General features: G+C 33.3%; 1 protein-coding gene across 2 annotated transcripts in view; it reads right to left on the bottom strand.

Annotated features, from left to right (window-relative positions):
- Positions 1–23,228, bottom strand: part of LOC6049441 (neuronal acetylcholine receptor subunit alpha-7) — a 232,286-nt gene that overhangs the window by 91,780 nt on the left and 117,278 nt on the right. The window lies entirely within an intron of this gene.

The following is a 23,228-nucleotide window of genomic DNA, read 5'->3' on the forward strand; positions in this document are numbered from 1 at the left end:
AGCAAGTCGTGGAACTTCTGGGATGTTTGGCGCAAATTGGGCACAATTTATGGCTGTTAATTGTGGAAAATTACGTCGGAAGGGTTTATTGCTCGAGGGAAATGAATGTGTGCCAGTGTCCATTAGGGAAGATGCGTTTTATGACTTTGGGGAATTTTATGACAAAGTTGGGGGTATGTTGCATTTCTGGGACACACAAAAAAAATTGTGTTCAGAGATTTTACCAATTTAAATACATTTTTTAAGGGATGTCCTTTCTATGCTCTTTTGGGATGTTATTCGTGGTTTTGATATTCTTTACATATTTTCATTCAACATAATGAGAGATTTGCACTAAATTTTCAAATTTTGACAATAAAAAACGGAAAAAGTTGTAAATATGTCGACCATTAAAAAAAAATCATTTGATAGCAACAAGAACGAATATTTATCATCATTCTCATTCTTTGCAAGGCTATACCTTAGGTTGGATCAACGATGTAGAAAAAAATTTGGGAATTTTCTTTTGTCTATACAGCAATTCCCCACGAAAACAGCATGGAATAAAACAAAAGTCCTCGGATCGGGCTCAAAATTTTTCTGGGGGTTCCCTGGCCGAAATAATTAGACCCGTATTTTTTTGTTTGGCCATTAGGGTGACCTACGCCGTGTTAGGGTGGTCTAAAAAATGGCCATTTTCGTCGATTTTCGCAAAAACCACTTTTTTCGGAAAATCATAACTCCTCTCCATTTGAACCGATTTCAATTGTCTTATACGCAAATGAAAGGTAATAAGTTGGGCTTTCAAAGAAAAATAGTAAGAAGTTTCAAAAATCTAGCCTAACATATGAAAAGAGCGTATGAAACTTTAAAATGCCGTTTTGATGGTGTCTGGACCAAAGAGCCTATGTCTGGAAATATTTTTATCAGATTCCCCGGACATTTTTACATAACATGCTAAAAAATGGGAGGAGTTTATTAACAGGATTCCGAGATATGATTTTTTGAAAATAAAATACGTGTTTTTTGACGCGCCGCGTGCAAAAACCGGAGAATGACGAAATTGGCAAAAAATCAACCTTTTTCACTAAAACTGCGATAACTTTAAAATTTCAGCGATGACCTATACATGTCTGGGTACCAAAAGTTGCGTCTCTTAATTACGAAAATTTTGGTACCCAAAGATCTATAAGTCATCGCTGAAATTTTAAAGTTATCGCAGTTTTAGTTAAAAAAGTTAATTTTTTGCCAATTTCGTCATTCTCCGGTTTTTGCGCGCGGCGCGTCAAAAAACACGGATTTTATTTTCAAAAAATCATATCTCGGAATCCTGTTAATGAACTCCTCCATTTTGTAGAATGTTATGTAAAAATGTCCGGAGAATCCGATAAAAATATTTCCAGATATAGGCTCTTTGGTCCAGACACCGTCAAAACGGCATTTTAAAGTTTCATAAGCCCTTTTCATATGTTAGGCTAGATTTTTGAAACTTCTTACTATTTTTCTTTGAAAGGTCAACTTATCACCTTTCATTCGTGTATAAGACAATTGAAATCGGTTAAAATGGCGAGGAGTTATGATTTTTCGAAAAAAGTGGTTTTTGCGAAAATCGACGAAAATGGCTGTATAATTGCTGTATAAATAGACGAGGAATGGAGACTTATTTAATTGGAAAATAGTAATCAAAAAATTTCCATAAAACCCTAAAAGTAGTAAAAGCTCAATTGCTATTTTTTTAATTTTCACACGATCGGGATTTTTCCTTAGATTTCGAATGTTATAACACACATTATTGAAAAAACTGAAAAATTTCACGCGATCCGGATTTTTCCATAGATTTCGAATGTTATAACACAAATAATTGAAGAAACTGAAAAAACTGACAAGGGGAAGAGGGGGAGGGGGGGGGGGTACGTGAGACTGTGACGTCACGCTAGACTAATTCATTAATACTGAAAATTCATTTTTTAAATATAGCTTAAAAAGTTTAATGTTTGATGTTTGAACAGAGTTATAGATGATAGATTTAATATGCTTCAAAAAACTGTGATGAAGATGGTGATTTTTACCACTACAACATTGAACAAAATAAAAAAATCAAAACGCCACCTTTAAATTTTTAAAACTTTCTCGATTCGAAATCATTTTATAATTGTAAAAAAACAAGATAGTAGGGGGAGGGGAGTCCAACAAAACGTGACGTACTTTTCGGGGGGGGGGGGTCAGAGCCAGCGGGACAAAGTGTGAAATAGGGGGGAGGGGGGGGGGGTTAATTTTGGCCGATTCTAGCATGACATACTTTATGGATGACGCCTGATCAAATCTGCAAAAAACTATAATTTGAAGCATTTATTTTAAATACGTAGTATGTGTGTTATCACTTTTGAAATCTATGAAAAAAATCACGACCATTTTGTAAAATGCTTATTTTTTTGTATATTTGCAAAAATACGTAGCTTTGTTAAAATTTTGAATATTTCACAAAAAAAAAATCTTACTTTAAACATGCATGAAAAGTCCCGAACATTTGTTAACCATATTGTAAAAAACTCAAATTTTGAGTATTTTTCAGGAAATACGTAGTTTTGAGATTTTTTTAGTATTTCCACAAATATGTGTAATAACATTCGAACTTTATAAAAAAAATCTCATATTAAAAAAACTGCAATTTTTAGATTTTTCGAAAATATGTAGTTTTATAAAATTTTTAGTATTTTCAAAAATGTGTGTTATAACTGAGCAAATCTCTACGAAATCGGCCGATTTCGACCATTTTTATTTTTTGTATTTTTTGATTTAGCTCAAACTTTGTGGGGGCCTTCAAAAGTAACATTTTTTCCAGGAGTTCTACAAGAGCTCTTCAAGATAGCTACAGCATAGCAGTTTGGACCGCGGTAGGATAAAATTCTCATCAAAACTTCTTAAGGAGTTTGGAAGAGTACTTGAAGAGAATTTTATCCTACCGCGGTCCAAACTGCTATGCTGTAGCTATTTTGAAGAGCTCCTGGGAAAAAATGTTACTTGGGTTCCCTATGACCAAATAAGCTATTTTGCGTCATTGGTTCACCCATGCAAGTCTCCATACAATTTTGGCAGCTGTCCATACAAAAATGGTATGTAAATATTCAAACAGCTGTAACTTTTGAGTGAATTGTCTGATCAATTTGGTGTCTTCGGCAAAGTTGTAGGTATTGTTGAGGACTTTTGAAAAAAAATTGGTACACGGAAAAAAATTGCAAATTTTTTAATCAACTTTTTTTTCACAAAAACTCAATTTTCAAATTTCTGATTTTTTTTTTTTGAAAAGTTCAGAAAATTTGCTATAAAACTGTCTAAGAGACATTGATGATTGGACCTCGGGTTGCATTTTAAAAGAGCCAAACATTGAATATTTCGTCCATTTAAAATGCTAGTCTTGATTTATTTATTTTTCAAAATATTTTTTTCGAAAAGATCGAAAATTTCACGAATGATTCATATTTTAAAATTGAAAATCGGACCATTAGTTGCTGAGATATCGACATTAGAAAATGGTAAGTTGTTTGGATGAGACTTAGAAAACTTCAATTTTTGGATTTCTTTTTCTTAAAGCGACCCTAGGTCCATCTTCTATGTCTCTTAGACATTTTTATAGCAAATTTTCTGAACCTTTAAAAAAAAATGTTTTCAGAAATGGTCACTATTTTTAAAAATCGAAAAACTGCAAATATTTCGCTAAAATCAAACTTTCGGTGGCTATATCTTGAAAACGGAGCACTTTTTCAAAAAATCTTTAAAGTACTTTTCGATTGCAAATTCAAATTTGTTTTTGCATGAAATTTCGATTTTTTCGAAAAATCACATTTTTTTCAAAAATTCATAACCAGGCGGCAGATTTTTTGACCTTGTTTCTCTATGGCTCAAAAGATGCGGATTTTTGTCCCCTAAAACATATAAAAAATCTCGAAAATCAAAAAATATCTATTTTGGGAAATTGAGTTTTTGTAAAAAAAAAAAAAAAAATCGTGTACCTATTTATTTCAATAGTCCTCAACAATACCTACAACTTTGCAGAAGACACCAAATTGATCAGAAAATTCACTCAAAAGTTACAGCTGTTTGAATATTTACATACCATTTTTGTATGGACAGTAGCCAAAATTATATGGAGACTTGTATGGGTGAATCAATGACGCAAAATAGCTTATTTGGTCATAGGGAAAGCTCCCATAAAGTTTGAGCCGATTTCGTAGAGAGTTGCTCAATTGCAATTTTTGATGAATTTTCATAGGATTATAGCAAATTTCTCGCATATAGCCAAAATCCCATAAGCTCTGTGCTTCAGTTATCAAATCATAACCAGGGCAGTGCAAAACCGGGACATGACTGTATTATTAAGAACTTATTTTTGTAATGTAGCAACTGAAATTTAGAAATCTTTTTACGAAAGCACTTACAGTTTTGGATGACAAGAATTTCATTAAACTTTCACATCACAATATCATAAATCATGAAGAAGTCAATATTTTTTTACATCGTGGAAATGAGAAGTATAATTAAAAGTGGATTAAAAGCCAAAGGTTGGATTAAAATCTTGTTGGTTACGACAATCAGTGATTTTAATTAGGTTGAAGAAATGCATCAACTAATAGAATTAATATTTTTGTATAATATTTTCAACTCATATGCTTTCATTTTTTCGAAAAAACTATTTAATTTAGTGTTCAACTTGTTTCTTTAATTCTTTGTCAATAAAATCTAAGTTAAAAAGATCATTAACTTAAGGCTTACCGCGTATTTTGGAAATGCTTGTAAAACTGACAGACATCCAAAAATCATCAAAACACCAACTGTTTCATCAAACCAGCTAAGACACCTCCAATTCCGCCGCCAACCCCATAAATCAACTATTGATTGAACTGCTTTAAAATATCGCCGGAAAGCGGACGACATGCTCCGGAATTCACAGCCAATTTTCCAATCGCCTTTTCCTCGACATTGCTTGTGATGGTGGCGTTCCAAAGCACTTTTCCCCCACAGAGCGAGAGGCGCGCCACAGTATGTATCGACATCAAGGTGGTGGCTTTCCAACGCCAAAAAAGACCATTGCTGACACCTCTGGCTTCGTTTTTTTTTTCTCCTCTGCACTGCAGATAGCTCAGCTTTGTGGACCATCCCAGGAGAGTCGCGCGCCGAAAAGTCAGAATCGGACGTGGTTGGTCTTTAATAAATAAAATATGAACCAAGCGATTCGTTTCGACAGGTCAGAGGAGGACTTTGTGTGTGTGTGGTGTGGATCTGGGTGCCTTGAGGGCACCTGTACCGTCGTCGTTTTGGGTGGGTGGTCCACGTGGAAGATGGAGGTGGGTGCTGAGAGGAAAATTGGTGGAAAGTAGCGACAGCCATTCAAGGTGAATTGGAACTGATGCCGAGTTTAAAGTGGGACTTTCCTGACGATTGGTTTGAATTTGCGGGTTGATATCTTGAGCTTTTTTGATTCTTCAAATAGGTTTTAATTTTGTAAGCTAAATCGTGCATTTGACCAGAAAATGGTTTTAGACATTTCTTAGATGTTCATTGCAAAATACAAAATAATTCTTACATTGTTTTTGTTGCCAATTAGACATTTCATTTCCCATCTGACCACAATGCAATTCCCGTGCAATATCACTTAAAAATTTGTCACTCATAATAACTTTTGCTGCAGCACCAGCACGCAGAGTGACATGTGTGGCTTTTCATTTCAAGCTATATTTATGCTGTCATGTAAGGCATCAGTTACAACTCACATTCCACGTTCCACATGACAGATTTCGCTGGAAAAACTCTCATGAACCAACACACACACACTCAAATATGGTCCAGAAAGTGCTCCGTGCTCGTTAAAAGTTTATTCTGCGAATAAAAGAGGGAAAACAATCCAACAAACAGCAAGCGGGCCAAAACTATGACGATTTCCAGAGTGGGGTGGAAAATTTCCCAACCTCCCACCTTCACTCGGAACACCCCAAAAAGGATTAGTGACTCGGCGCGCGTGGCGGCAGAATGAAAATCGACATCATTAATTCTTCGTCAGGGGAACGGGGAATGCGGAGAGGACGCCTCGAGGGAAAGTTTTGAATATAATGAATTCCAAATCTTGGCCCCACCAACAGAACAGCGGTGGGTGGTGAAGCCTTCTAATCGCTTATCATTGGTTCAGTTCTTGGGCAACTTTAAAGATAACGGTAGTTGGGTTTGGAGTAGAAAGGGAGAGTTTGGTTTCGTGGAAAAGTTAGTCGCGTTTTGCTTGAACAATTGAAGGCAAACTAGATAAGTTACTAATATTTTGGCTGGAAATGCTCAGATGAGGGTAGATCAAAAAATAATGGTTGGTTCTCGAATTTTTGGGGTTTTTCTAAACTTTTTGTCAACGCCACAATTCAAAAAACAAAGCGCAGTTTTAAGCATTCTTTGTATTCATTGACCTTTGGGATATAGAACGATTGCACGTCAATCCAGCAGGATCTAGATTTTGAAAGATCGAAGGCAAAAATCATTAGACCTTTTTTTTTGTTTGGCCATAAAGGTGTTTCTATCCATCATTTTGCCTTCCTCACTGAGGTAAGGCTATAATCCTGCTCTAAAAATGAACTTCGTATAAAAACGTCGAAGACCCACCTTCATGTATACATATCGACTCAGAATCGAAAACTGAACAAATGTCTGTGTGTATGTGTGTGTGTATGTGTGTGTGTATGTATGTATGTGACCAACAAACTAGCTCATGTTTTTCGGCACTGGCTGAACCGATTTGACCCAAACTTGTTGCATTCGACTTGGTTTAGGGTCCCATAGATAAAGTTTTATACAGATTGAAGTTTCGATATGTAGTTCAAAAGTTATGTATAAAAATGTGTTTTCACATATATTTGGATCTCACTTAAATGTATGTAAACTATGTCCGAGTCCACCATCCGACCCATCGTTGGTTAGGTTATCAAAAGACCTTTCCAACGAGTCTAAAACATTGAAGATCTGGCAACCCTGTCTCGAGATATGGCCCCTTAAGTGATATTGATGTACTTTTTTGAAGCCGGATCTCACTTAAATGTATGTAAACTATGTCCGGATCCACCATCCGACCTATTGTTGGTTAGGTTATCAAAAGACCTTTCCAATGACTCCAAAACATTGAAGATCTGGCAACCCTGTCTGGAGATATGGCCACTTAAGTGATATTGATGTACTTTTTTGTAGCCGGATCTCACTTAAATGTATGTAAACTATGTCCGGCTCCACTATCCGACCCGACGTTGGTTAGGTTATCAAAAGACCTTTCCAACGAGTCTAAAACATTGAAGATCTGGCAACCCTGTCTCGAGATATGGCCCCTTAAGTGATATTGATGTACTTTTTTGAAGCCGGATCTCACTTAAATGTATGTAAACTATGTCCGGATCCACCATCCGACCTATTGTTGGTTAGGTTATCAAAAGACCTTTCCAACGAGTCTAAAACATTGAAGATCTGGCAACCCTGTCTCGAGATATGGCCCTTAAGTGATATTGATGTACTTTTTTGAAGCCGGATCTCACTTAAATGTATGTAAACTATGTCCGGATCCACCATCCGACCTATTGTTGGTTAGGTTATCAAAAGACCTTTCCAATGACTCCAAAACATTGAAGATCTGGCAACCCTGTCTCGAGATATGGCCCCTTAAGTGATATTGATGTACTTTTTTGTAGCCGGATCTCACTTAAATGTATGTAAACTATGTCCGGATCCACCATCCGACCTATTGTTGGTTAGGTTATCAAAAGACCTTTCCAACGAGTCTAAAACATTGAAGATCTGGCAACCCTGTCTCGAGATATGGCCCCTTAAGTGATATTGATGTACTTTTTTGAAGCCGGATCTCACTTAAATGTATGTAAACTATGTCCGGATCCACCATCCGACCTATTGTTGGTTAGGTTATCAAAAGACCTTTCCAATGACTCCAAAACATTGAAGATCTGGCAACCCTGTCTCGAGATATGGCCACTTAAGTGATATTGATGTACTTTTTTGAAGCCGGATCTCACTTAAATGTATGTAAACTATGTCCGGGTCCATCATCCGACCCAACGTTGGTTAGGTTATCAAATGACCTTTCCAACGAGTCCAAAACATTGAAGATCTGGCAACCATGTATCGAGATATGGCCACTTAAGTGACAATTATGTACTTTTCTGCAGCCGGATCTCACTTATATGTATGTAAACTATGTCCGGATCCATCATCCGACCCATCGTTGGTTAGGTTATCAAAAAACCTTTCCAACGAGCCCAAAACATTGAAGATCTGACAACCCTGTCTCGAGATATGGCCACTTAAGTGATATCGATGTACTTTTTGGAAGCCGGATCTAAAAAATAGATGAAACTTGTGTACAGTTGTGAGGAAGGCTCCAACCACATAGGTGGATTAAGTTAGTTTTTATTTATTTAACGGCTGAATCAATTTTAGCCCGTTTCGTTGAAAAAAAGGTGACTAGTTGAGCTTTTATTTAAAAATACTTAGACATTTGAATAACACAGCTGAATAGACATAAACTATATTTACTGATAAAAGGGACCAAAGTGCTCAAAGCTAAAATTTGTTAAAGTGATTTTTCAGGATTTTTACGAAACATATCCAAAAACTGAGTAAATCTACTAAGTACGAAGGACTAATTTCGATTGATAAAAAAATGATTTTTTTTTTTTGTTTGATTGCTATACCGCAATCCTTTTTGCCTTCCTCACTGAGGTAAGGCTAAGGGATGCCACTTGATTTTTTAAAATGTCTGTAAAAAAGTCTGTGTATATCTGTGCATATGTTTAAAATTCAAATATAACAATTTACAGTCATGGATTTCCATCAGAAATTTTGTTTTTAAGCAGTTGAAGACTAACGAAACAAATTTCAGTTGATATTTATAAAAAATATAAATTTACTGAAGATTTTTTAAAGTCTGTGTACCTCAAAAAATGTCTGACGCAAGCTCAAAAGTCTGTGAAACACAGACAAATCTGTGTATCTGGCATCCCTGAAGGCTATAATCCTGCTCTAAAAATGAACTTTGTATAAAAACGTCGTAGACCCACCTTCATGTATACATATCGACTCAGAATCAAAAACTGAACAAATGTCTGTGTGTATGTGTGTGTGTATGTATGTATGTGACCAACAAACTAGCTCATGTTTCTCGGCACTGGCTGAACCGATTTGACCCGAACTTGTTGCATTCGACTTGGTTTAGGGTCCCATAGATCGAGTTTTATACAGATTGAAGTTTCGATAAGTAGTTCAAAAGTTATGTATAAAAATGTGTTTTCACATATATTTGGATCTCACTTAACTGTATGTAAACTATGTCCGGGTCCATCATCCGACCCATCGTTGATAAGGTTATCAAAAGACCTTTCCAACGAGTCCAAAACATTGAAGATCTGGCAACCCTGTCTCGAGATATGGTCACTTAAGTGATATTGATGTACTTTTTGGAAGCCGGATCTCACTTAAATGTATGTAAACTATGTCCGGATCCACCATCCGACCTATTGTTGGTTAACTTATCAAAAGACCTTTCCAACGAGTGCAAAACATCGAAGATCTGGCAACCCTGTCTCGGGACATGGCCACTTAAGTGATATCGATGTACTTTTTGGAAGCCGGATCTAAAAAATAGATGAAACTTGTGTACAGCCATTGTTGTGAGGAAGGCTCCAACCACATAGGTGGATTAAGTTAGATTTTTTTTTAATAATATGTTTTTAAAATGTCTTAGTATTTCTCATTGAAACTATTCCACTTTTTTAAATCGTTAATTCCGGAGTTATTTTTTTTTTTTAAATATGGTTTTTGCTGGAATTGTTAAAAACTGCCATTTTTCGGATAGGACCACCCTAATTGCCAAATAAAATAATGGGGTTCTTATTATTTTGGCCAAGGAACTCCTATGCCGAATTTGAGTCAAACTGCAGCATACCTGCTGGTTCAACGTGGACTCGCTGATACTTCTACAAAAGTTTATTAATTTCTTAATCTTGTGAACATGTAAAATATGCTCATTTATATTGATTTGGACTTCATTGTCAACTTATAGTTTTTCGTATTTATACAACAGTTCTTAAATATCCTAAACATTTATTTTTGAAATTCATTTTTGATAAATTTTGAAAAAATATTTGAGCATATTGAAAAAATACTAATTATGAAAGCAAAAATTTATTCAAATTTCGTAAAAGCCATTATCAATATTTTTTTGAGAAATCGAGACAAAATTATTTGAGCGCAATTTAAAAATAAAATGTCGAATTTGAAAGCGAATTTCAAATCAAATTTCTTAAAATCAATTTTCAACAATAACCATTAAGGAGATATGTGAGTCTGTGGTTGGAAATATTCAATTTATTGAATTTTTTAATGGAACATTTTCCAAGGAGAATTATCGTCTGCGAACAATTGACTCAACAATCTTTTCTTTCTTGTTTAAATTTGTATGAAAAGCAAATCTTAACTATTTTTTGCAATTCTTTAACAAAACATGAAGTTTGATAAGCTGTTTTCATGTTACCAAAAACTTAAGAGTTCTGAGATTACTTTTTTTGCAGTTTAAAAATGTTTTGAAATTTAACCCTCTGCCGCTAAAATTATTTCAAAATATTTTTTTTGTTTTCCATAAGCATAAGCAAAAACGAATGCATAATTATTAAAACAGCAAAAGAAAGGGATATTAGTGGAACATTCGACCAAAGTTGCACACAGAAAAATATGTTTTTTCGAACATATGCAAAATCAAATGTTAAATCATCAGTCTTAAGATTTTCTAAAATAATCAGATCGAGAATTCTACTTTCCTTTGCTATTAAAGATTCAAAATTGGTTAGAAATTATTTTTTTGGAAAATATTTGTCGAAACCCGTTAGAGGATAATTCGCGAAAGTCTTTTTATTAAAATTATTTCAAAACTGTTGAAAAGCCACAATTATTCATGCGAAAAAAATAACAATTGAAAACGTTTAAAACTCACGGATTCCAAGATAATTGTAAACAAAGGTCAAATGAAAGAAAGTTTTTAGTTCGAAACTTATATTTTATATCTTTAAACTTCTAAGCATTTTGATAATAAGTGAAATTTTGGCAAAGGCCCACCAATCATGGCTATAGAACCGGTTTTTTCCTGGCACAATATTGTTCAAATTAAATTTGAGCGAAATTGTGTTGTGTTCTATCAATCTGAAATTGACTATTAAGTTTGGTATAAATTTTTTTAAATTTTGAATTTGTTTAAAATTATGTTATAAACGAATTTTAAGAAACATTCAAACGCGATCTTTATCGTAATGAAGATCCCGAGCAGACGGAAATAACTTGGGAATAACATTTTTTGATATTTAAAAATACTAGGCCAATAACATTTTATGTTATTAATAACAAGATTTGTTATTCGTCGTTATGATTTTTTTGTTATTGGAATGTTATTGCAATAACAGACTAATAACATTTTCAGTTATTCTTCGAACAAATCTTTGTTATTATTTTTTTGTCATTTTAACAACTAATCCGATCATCCCAATAACAGTTGGCGGTATTCTTCCATAACAATAAATGTTATTCCAAAGTTGTTTTGGCTTTCGATCAATATCAGACCAATAACAAATTTTGTTATGATAACATAAACTGTTATTAAACCCTTATGCAAAAATTGATTTTTCAAGAAGATTCCATAACAATTTCTGTTATTTTAACAGTATTTGTTATTGAAATGGCATGAATTAAGTTATTACCGTCTGATCGGGATGTAAATAAATCCTTATTTTTCTACTGTGAATATATATTTATTTTTTTCATTCAAGAATACTTTTTTGAAAGGTTATCCCATTCAAGCAACAATCAATTCACAAATCGCTTCTAACCTTTAACACACACATCAGCGTTATTTAAAAAAAATGGGGTATGGGGTTTCAAACATAAATTCAATAAAACTTCAAAATTTTTCATTTAAAAATACTTTAAAAAGTTGATTGTAATAAAAACATACATTTTATTTATTCACGCAGAAAAATAAGGTTTATTTGAATCAACAAAACGTTTTGTTGTTTTGAAAATCATGATTTTTGTTGAATCAACGCTAAACGTCAAAGCAGTTTTTTCAAAACATCAAAATAATTTAGAGGAATTGTTTAAAAATCAGGGTTTGCTTAAACGCATTTTTTTGTTGATTATAATCAACAAAAAATTTGTTGATTCAAACCTCGTACAGGCTGATTCCACAAAACATTTTTCTGCGTGTTGTTATTTAATAAAAAAAAACTCCAAAAAAATTTAGACAATGAAATAAAGTACAAAAATAATTCAATTTCAATTAAACTTATTCAGAGCAAAATAAACAATATATAAGTATTGTACGGAAAACCTCCGCATTCCGGCACCCCATAAAGTTCAAACGAATCGACCTTGAGTTTATACTCTCCTAATCGCGTTTTCAATAAAAGTCGGAATGCAAATTTCCAACCCTGCCCTTCCCCATCACAGACTGGCAGGCCGGCGACTTTCCCAAACCCTTTTCCACACTGCTGTACACTCTAGATGGGGCGGGGCCATTTGATGCTAATTTTATCTCGAATTTCCCAAACAGCAGTTTCGCGCTCGCTTTCTCGCTCGTACGCGCCCCATTCAAATAGCCTTTTTACTGAAATTCAAATAAAAATCATTACCTGAAATTAATTTCTTCCTTTTTTATTTCCCATTCTCGGAGTGAATGAAAAAAAAACCCAAAAGAAGAAAGAAAGAACTTTTCCCAGTCTGGCAAAAGAACAAAGGTAAGAGAAAATGTCTCTAAACATTCAAAAGGAGGCAAAGGCACAACAACATTCAACAATTTCGCCCCGAATCAAGAGTTGGAATGAACCGGGCCCCGAGACGGCGAGATCCCGAAAGCTTGCCTGAAAGCTGTCGTCCGAAAAAGTTTATTGCTTTTTAAAAGAATGAGCACAACTTTCAAACGGCGACGACGACGGCGGCGACGGCGGCGGAAGCGAGCGTAGTCAGAGCTTAATGTATTTTCAATTTTCTTTCGACGGGAGGGAGTTCTTATTTTCGGGGGAGTAGCGTTTTCCTCTTTTGCCCTTTCTTTGTTGTGTGCTGAGCTTTGCCGTGGAAAATCGAGAAGCCCAATCTCGTTGACCGACGGGCTGGTTAAAAGGGGTTGGGATGGGTTAGGGTGGTCTATTGATAAAAGTTTGAACATCTTTCAAAGTGATTGTTCTATAATTTTTTGCATATAATTCATTTATTCATATTATTTTCAAAAAGATAAAATATTCACTTAAATGTATATTGAAATCACCTTCATCCTATGCATATTTGTTAATTTGAGGCAAATTGATTTGGATTTTTTAATTAATATTGGAAAATTTATTGAAGTTTTTAAATCAAACGCCATTTACGATTTCGATCAACAACTGTAATTTTGATTTTTTTCAAAACTTGTACGTTTGCAGGCATTAATATTAACATTAAATATTGATTATTCTATATTAATATTTTGCTCCATGATCCCTTCCACCCCGGGATCCGAACTTGTCTACGTTGACAATCTTTTAAAGGATGTTTGGATTCTTTCATAATATTATGATTTATTGTCAACACTTAAAAATGTCGAAAACTTAATTTTTATTTTATTTTCAATAAACTTATTAAAATTTATTATAGATCTTCCTCTATTTTTATAAAGGCCGATAAGGAAGTTTGATATTTGTTTTAAGAGTTACCTTCTAAAAACTGTAATCATTCAGCAAATGCCTAAAATTTTTCAATTTTATTAATTTCAAAATTTTTCAGATTTCAAAACTTTGTTTTAGTAATGTAAAAAAAAGCAATAGTCTTATTTCTGAATTCAGTAATCTTCATTAACTACTTAAAACTATTTTGAATATTTTCAAGCATGATAAGAGTTATGCTCCTGTCGAAAAATGCATTATATCAAAACTTTCTATACTTTCACAAATCTTAAAAATGGCATCAATGTGTCCATTTCAATTAATAAGGGAAAAATAAATGTTCAAAATGAATTCTAAAATATATGAATTGGTAAATATTTCAATTATTTCGTGTATTTCGTCTATTTCAAGTTTTTCAATTTTTGCAAGCATTTCTATTATTTAAAAAAACTTTAAATTATTACTAATGCTTCAATTATCTCAAGAATTTAAAAAAAATTACAAAATATTAATGACTATTTTAAATATTTTATAAAATATTTATAAATATTTAAAATATTTCAAGTATTTTAAGAATTTCAAGTATCTCATGTATTTCAAGTATTTCAAAGTATTTCACGTATTTCAAGAGTTTCAAGTATTTGAAATATTTGAATTTTTTCAAGTATTTCAAGTATTTCAAGTATTTCAAGTATTTCAAGTATTTCAAGTATTTCAAGTATTTCAAGTATTTCAAGTATTTCAAGTATTTCAAGTATTTCAAGTATTTCAAGTGTTTCAAGTATTTCAAGTATTTCAAGTATTTCAAGTATTTCAAGTATTTCAAGTATTTCAAGTATTTCAAATATTTCAAGTATTTCAAGTATTCCAAGTATTTCAAGTATTTCAAGTATTTCAAGTATTTCAAGTATTTCAAGTTTTTCAAGTATTTCAAGTATTTCAAGTATTTCAAGTATTTCAAATATTTCAAGTATTTCAAGTATTTCAAGTACTTCAAGTATTTCAAGTATTTCAAGTATTTCAAGTATTTCAAGTTTTTCAAGTATTTCAAGTATTTCAAGTATTTCAAGTATTTCAAGTATTTCAAGTATTTCAAGTATTTCAAGTATTTCAAGTATTTCAAGTTTTTCAAGTATTTCAAATATTTCAAGTATTTCAAGTATTTCAAGTATTTCAAGTATTTCAAGTATTTCAAGGATTTCAAGTATTTCAAGTATTTCAAGTATTTCAAGTATTTCAAGGATTTCAAGTATTTCAAGTATTTCAAGTATTTCAAGTATTTCAAGTATTTCAAGTATTTCAAGTATTTCAAGTATTTCAAGTTTTTCAAGTACTTAAATTTTTTCAAGTATTAAATTTTTTTGAAGTAGTTTAATTTTCAAGTTTCATAGGTATTTCAAACAATATTAAAATTTGAAGAATTCAAAGAAATTCAATTATTCCAAGAATTTTAACAATTTCAATTATTTCAAGTATTTTAAGAATTCCAAGTATTTCAAGAATTTTAAGTGATTTAAGTATTTCAAGTAATTCATGTACTTCAGCTATTTCAAGTACTTCAAGTGTTTCAAGAAAGTATTTCACATATTTCATACATTTATGATATGTCAAATATTTAATTTATTTCAAGTACTTTTATCTTTCAATTATTAAAAGCATTGCAAGTATATTCATTTTTTTTTATAGTATTATGTGTTTCAAATATTATTAGTTTTTAAAGAATTCAAAGTTATTCAATTATTCCATGTATTTCAAGTTTTTCAAGCATTCCGTGTATTTCAAATAATTCAAATTTTGATATAAATGTTTGAAGAAATTAATCAATCAAATTCAATAAATTTAATGTATTGGTCAAGATAAACCTTTATTTATCAAAAACATGGATTGATCATTATTTAAATAAAAAATTACACCAAGCCTGGTATGTTTTTTCTATCACATTTTTTTTTATTTTTTATTTTTTATTCGAATGTTTTAAAAGTATCGAAAAATATGCCCAAACAACATATTGTCATTTTAAAAATTAGAGAAAATCATATAATTTTATTTATGATTTCAATGTAGAGCTTCCAGTTTTAAAGTTTCTTGAAATTTTTGGTTTTAGAATTAGGCTTGGAAAAATCAAGCAAACAAAAATTAAACTGTCATTACCTTGTGATCTAACATTAAAATCATGATTTTAGATGTAGAATTTAACTAAGTTTAAAAATTACCAGTTTTTCATATCAGTTTAACCTTTTTCCTCATTTGCACAAATATTTTTAAAATTTAGTTTTATAGTTTGTATCGAGAAATTAAATGTGAGAGCGTGTGCGTGCAACATGGAGTTAAACTTTTCGAAGTGGCATGGAAACCTTCACAGTTTAAGAGTTTAACTCCATGTTGCACACACTCTCACTTTTAATTTCTCGATACCCAATTGCCTCAATCTAATCTTATCAAATTTGTTAAATGTTTGGACATTTTTAAGAGAGTCTTCAACAGTTTTTGCAACATTTTTCAACCACCCTGCTCCCAAACACAAAATAGAATTGGGAAAACTGTTGTGTTCCTTCCCTCTTCGAACAAAATGCTAATGGAGGGGTCTCCATTTTCCCACCACCATGTTTCCTCCAGCATCTCCTCGACTAAACCATGACCTAACATTTCTGCCATCTCACGTCTCGCGTCTCGTCCCAAGACTCCACAACCATTACGACCGACGCCCTTTGTGACACGACGTTTCTACCGGTTGCTCTTCAACAGCTTTTGTCGATACAGTATCCCCATTGAAAAGCTTTCTGGGGGGGAGTTGGAGGTGGGGGGATAGTTTTCCGATTTTCTTGTCGCTTTTTTGAATCTTGTTTCTTTTTTTTTGTGGCGAAGGTTCGGATTATTGAAATGATGTTGCTCTTTTGGTTGGGGCACTTTGTTCGGAGATTTCAGATTGGGGTTTTGGTGAAATTTCGATTTTGACTAGCTGGTTTGACCTGGATTCGATGAATGTGTTGGGTCAGCGATTTGAGAGGAATTTAGTATGGAATTCGAGCAGATTATGCAACAAATTTTCTTTGAAACATTTTTTTTTAACATTGAACAATGTTACGATGAGACTACCCGAACTGAACTGTTTATCAAAGCACGGCACTGTCATAGATCATCAAAAATGGAATACAAAAAGTGGTACACAATACACATTAGCCAGCAAAGGGCCTCCCTTAACGTTGTCTTGCCACAATTTATCGCATCTAAAAGCAGCATAAATCACATAAATTAGAGCAACACTAGGTACTTGGCCCTTTTCGTGGTGACCTCCAAGAATCTTCAATGGCCATAACCACTCAGCTCAACCCCAGCAGGAGCTCTTCCCCCCTCTTAAGAGTGAGAGTATCAATTACACACCGTCGACGACCGGGCTTGTGGTCCTCGTGGGGTCGGGGCCATCTAATTTTGGGGTAAGTACGTGTGAAAAGTACGTGGTAATGGTGGGACTCCCCACCGCTTGATGGTGGAGAGTGTCCCCTGCTCCAGAGCAAGCAAGGCGAGGGGATCCGCAACCAGCAACCATTAATCTTAACGCAAGAAGAGTAAACTTTTGTAAGCATAAATTCGGAAAGGATATTTACCACACCATAAATTAATAGCATTGATCACTTTGTTTGTCATTTATGGTAATTCACAGCAAGTACAAAATTTATCATTTCTTTAAAAAAACTGCTTGAATAATCATGGTTTTTTTTTAATATGGATGAAAGTGAACAGTGACCATAAAATTCTGTGTCTTGAAAAAGGATTTTTCTGATCTATTTGATGTCTTCTTTGTCAAAGTTATAGGTCGTAGAACTTAAACTTAGAACTTTTTGGAAAAAAGATACAAGGATTATTTGAAAATGAAGAAAAATGGACATTTTTTTTAATCGAAAGGTTTTGTCTCCTTTCCAAAATCAGGAAGCAACAAAACTATCGCTGAAAATTTAGACTTTCCTTGAATAAATTTGTATAACTGATTTTAATCTATTTTAAGTACATTGTCTAAGGTTAATTTTTTTTAAATAAAAAGGGCTCTTTAAGACTCTGTGGAAATTTAGAAATTTTGGCCTCAAATCAAAAAACATGAGAACTTTTTTTCACTAATTCACAACTGTAATAATGTACAATGGGTAATTCTCCGCCAACTCACACAGCAGTTGCCCCGACCCCTCTTCGATTTGCGTGAAACTTTGTCCTAAGGGGTAACTTTTGTCCCTGATCACGAATCCGAGGTCCATTTTTTGATATCTCGTGACGGAGAGGCGGTACGACCCCTTCCATTTTTGAACATGCGAAAAAAGATGTATTTTCCAATAATTTGCAGCCTGAAACGGTGATGAGATAGAAATTTGGTGTCAAAGGGACTTTTATGTAAAATTAGACGCCCGATTTGATGGCGTACTCAGAATTCCGAAAAAACGTATTTTTCATCGAAAAAAACACTTAAAAAGTTTTAAAAATTCTCCCATTTTCTGTTACTCGACTGTAAATTTTTTTGGAACATGTCATTTTATCGGAAATTTAATGTTCTTTTCGAATCTACATTGACCCAGAAGGGTCATTTTTTCATTTAGAACAAAAATTTTCATTTTAAAATTTCGTGTTTTATCTAACTTTGCAGGGTTATTTTTTAGAGTGTAATAATGTTCTACAAAGTTATAGAGCAGACAATTACAAAAAAATGATATATAGACATAAGGGGTTTACTTATAAACATCACGAGTTATCGTGATTTTACGAAAAAAAAATTTGAAAAAATTTTTCGTCGTCGATCATGGCCGTTCATGGTAACCCGCGACAGACACGGACGACGAAACAAAGAGAAACGCAAAAAGTAACTTTTTCAAAACTTGTTTTTCGTAAAATCGCGATAACTCGTGATGTTTATAAGCAAACCCTTTTTGTCTGTATATCAAAATTTTTGTAATTGTCTGTTCTACAACTTTGTAGAACATTGTTACACTCTAAAAATAACCCTGCAAAGTTAGAAAAAACACGAAATTTTAAAATGAAATTTTTTTTTCTAAATGAAAAAGTGACCCTTCTGGGTCAATGTAGACTCGAAAAGTACATTAAATTTCCCACAAAATGAAATGTTCCAAAAAATTTTAATGTCGAATAACGGAAAATGGGAGAATTTTCAAAACTTTTTTAGTGTTTTTTTTCGATGAAAAATACGTCTATTCGAAATTCTGAGTACGCCATCAAATCGGACGTCTAATTTTACATAAAAGTCCCTTTGACACCAAATTTCTATCTCACCACCGTTTCAGGCTGCAAATTATTTAAAAACACCTCTTTTTTCGCATGTTCAAAAATTGAAGGGGTCGTACCGCCCCTCCGTCACGAGATATCAAAAAACGGACCTCGGATTACTGATCAGGGACAAAAGTTACCCCTTAGGACAAAGTTTCATGCAAATCGAAGAGGGGTCGGGGCAACTTTTCCGGATTTCGTGAGAGTTGGTAGAGAATTACCCCAATGCAATTTATGAAAACTATCGCTTTTAATTTTTTTATGTTGGGCGTGATATTTAAAATTTATTTTTTTTATAGTTCATCAAGATACTTTAATTTTCATTTATTTTTATTTTTTTGCATTGAGCAATTCTCTACGAAATCGATCCTTTTTTTTATTTTTATCTTTGTATTTTTTATCCGGCTGAAACTGTTTTAGTGCTTTCGGTATTCCCAAAGAAGCCATTTTCCACCATTTTTGTCCATATAATTTTCCATACAAATTTGGCAGCTGCCCATAAAAAAAATATATATGAAAATTCAAAAAATTGTTTCTTTTGAAGGAATTATTTGACCGATTTGGTGTCTTCGGCAAAGTTGTAAATATGAATAAGGACTGCAATGAAAAACATAAATGCAGTTAAAAAAGTTTTTGGGTGATTTTTAATTTCACTTTTTTCATTTTTGATATGTTTTTGAAGACACCAAATACCAACTTTTTAGAAATTTCCAGAGAGTGTCAAAAATCTTTGACCAAGTTATGGTTTTTTGAATCTATAATGATTTGTTTCAAAAATCTAAATATTGGTCGCTGAAATTTTTCAACTTAATTTCTCGATGAAAAATCGTATTTGCATTCGAAAAGAACTTCAGTGAAATTTTCATTAAGGGCACCGTTTTCAAGTTATAGTCATTTTTTGGTAACTTTTTTGAAAACAGTCGCAGTTATTATTATTTTTTAAATAAATACCCACAACTTTTGAAAAAAATATTTTGAGACGCTGAGAAAATTCTCTATATTTTGCTTTTTTGAATATTGTTGATACAACCTTTAGTTGCAGAGACATTGCCATGCGAAGGTTTAAAAACAGGAAAATTGATATTTTCTAAGTCTCACCCAAACAACCCAGTATTTTCTAGTGTCGATATCTCAGCAACTAATGGTCCGATTTTCAATGTTAAAATATGAAACATTCGTGAAATTTTCCGATCATTTCGAAAACAATACTTTCGAACATATCATGATCGTGATCAATTATATTATATCAAGAATAACATTTCAAAAGGGTCAAACATTAAATATTACACCGTTTTGAAATTATAGTCTTTATTTAAAATAGTTGAACATATTTTTTTCGGAAAGATCGGAAAGTTTTATAAATGACAAACAAGCAAAATATTGAAAATTTTCTCAGTTATTCAAAAATATTATTTTTATAGTGAGCATAAATGGGCACTATGTATAAAAAATAAATAACTGCGACTATTTCCAAAAAAAAAAACATACAAAAAATAGCTATAACTTGAAAACGATGCACTTTATGAAAATTTAACTTCATTACATTCGATTTTACATCGGAAAATGAAGTTGAAATTTTTTTGCGACTAATATTTTGATTTTTTGGAAAAATCAGTATCGATTCAAGAAATCATAACTCGGTCAAAGATTTTTTGCCCATTCTGGAAATTTCTGAAGAAAATAGCATTTGATATCCCCTAAAACAAATCAGAAAAAAAAACAAAAATAAAAATAGTGTTTTTTGCAAATCAAGTTTTAGTGACAAAAAGTGAAATTAAAAATCATCAAAAAAAAATTTAACCGTGTATCATTTTTTCTCACTGTAGACTAGCGTGGCTCACGGATATATGAAAAAGACAAAAGTGTTCAATTCCAAACGCCTCGACCGGATTTTTGTAGCAATATGGCCCCAGAACATAGCCTGAAACTTAGAGCGCATTTGGTTAAGGTTTAGTACTTCCACCATTGACCTGAAGTTAGTATGGAACTTTTAAAGATTTACTATGGGAAATTTTCAATTTTAACCTCTTCTTAGATAAAGTTTCCCAAAACCCAATCAAATTTTCTTATTCTCAAGTTTCTTATAGGTTTTGATCCGGGGAACAACTTTGTAGAACATCGCAAAGCGCTAGGAATTGATCCTGAAAAGATACAGGATATTTTTTTGAGCTACAGTGTAGACCTTATCCATACCTACAACTTTGCCGAAGACACCAAATCGACCAAAAAATTCCTTAAAAGATACAGATTTTTGAACTTTTTGTATGGACAGCTGCCAAATTTGTATGGAAATTTATATGGACAAACTAATGATGCAAAATTGCTTCTTTGGGCATATTGAAGGCTCCAAAAAAGTTTTAGCAGGATTAAAAAATACAAAAAAAAATTAAATTAAATTTGAGAAATGCTCATCATTACAAAATGTCAAGTATTTGTATTTTTATTTCTTGGCATAGTAAAGGTCCTAAGCAATAGGCACGTTCACTAGTTCACTGCAATCAACTTAAAAATCAGTAAAATCAGTAAAATCAGTAAATCAGTCAGTAAATCAGTCAGTAAATTGTTTTTAGAAAGAAAAAAACTTCAGTTTAGTGCTTACTGTTGTCGATTGCAAACAATTTAAAATATGTTTTTTTTTTTTATGTCCATCGTAATGTTTAGCTTATTGACCTGCATTGGAATGATTTTTAACCAACTGGAAATAATTCCTACTGAGTTCGTATAGTTTGTATGGATTATAATAGACTTGAATTCCAATTAGAAAACTATTTTAAATTGTAAGTTATATTTATAAACAATTGAAAGAAAAAAATCTAATACGAACAAATTTGGCATCCTAAAAATGGAATCAGACTGGATTACTTGAAAGCTTCTAAATCGATACTTTTATGATCGTTTTTTGCCTAATCAAATTAATTTCCGATACGTGGTAGTCGGACGCGTTTTTTGTTTGCTGTCATTTATGACCTCCCGCTTATCTTTGAAATTTTCTTTAAAATGTGCGAAATTAGTTAAAATAAGAAGACTTTGTTACTATTTCGGGTGCCAAACACTAACAGCGGAACTGGTGAAAGTGCGTCGGAAGTTATTTTCGAGGAACATTGGAAATTCGACTTCCACGACTACGGAAGCAAACAAAGCAGGAACAACATTCGAAAAGTGACCTTTAACGAAGAGTTCCTGTGTGTCCAGTTCCAGTTCCTGCCACATAAGATCCAGGACGGCGTTGGGGGTGTTTTGGATGGCCTTGCCGACAACAGCGTCAATCAAGAATGACTGAAGTAGGTGTGGGTGATGTTTATCGTCTGGCCACTTCAGAGTCATGTGACGCTTGCCGTATATCGTGGGATACCATGTCCGCTGCCGAGAGTTCTGCTGATCAAACAGATTCAAAACAAGAATTCAAGAAAAATGAAAATTCGAGTGGAACATAACGAGACGATTAGAATTGAGCCGTTTTAGAAGGAATCGTGTTTTTGGTGAGAGCTTTCCATTTTTAAATTTCAAATAACCCTTACATCCACTCTAACATTCATACATTTCACTGAAGACAACTACGCCAACCATATTATATACGCGGTAGGGTGTTCCCTTGGTCGTTCGCTGTGAGTTGTGGATTGCCTGCTTCTCTAATGAAGGTTCGACTGAGGGGCATGCTTATTAATTTCTCGTCGCTCCATACCCTCAGTGACGTGATGGGAGCAAGGGCGTCTATGCAAAGTGTCCCTACACCCGCTACAAATTTCTGGCGCTTGGGGAGGGAAGAGGAAACCATTTTGATATATGCGCCGGTATTTGTAGCACTAAAATTCGTGCAAAAAAACTTATGCACGTGGGTGTACAGATTACGGAGTAAAAGATGATCGAATTGTTCACCTAGCGCTCACATGTGTTCCAGGACCAAGTTGCCTGCGGGTATGGGGATCATACATACATACATACAATTAAATTAATTTCCGATACGAAATCAATCCAAACCTCCCTCAACATTACCAAAATTAAGAACCATCTGCTCGCCCTTTTCATCGCACAAAAACTTCAATCGAACCCCGCTCGAAACTGTCCAAACTGTTTCCATTTGCGAAATAAAATTAAATGGACGTATTTTCGCCGCATTCCAACAGTCAGTGGAGGTCCGTTAGTCGACGTCACCCGTTCCGAAACTGTTTCCCGTAACTTGAACCAACCCCCGCTGCCGCTCTCAACAGTTCTGATGACCTGTTTTTCACCCCTCTAAAAAAAAGAAAAACTAAGAGGGCAAACATCAAACAG

Source organism: Culex quinquefasciatus, chromosome 2 (genome assembly GCF_015732765.1).
Source record: "Culex quinquefasciatus strain JHB chromosome 2, VPISU_Cqui_1.0_pri_paternal, whole genome shotgun sequence".
In the NCBI taxonomy this organism is placed as follows: Eukaryota; Metazoa; Arthropoda; class Insecta; order Diptera; family Culicidae; genus Culex; species Culex quinquefasciatus.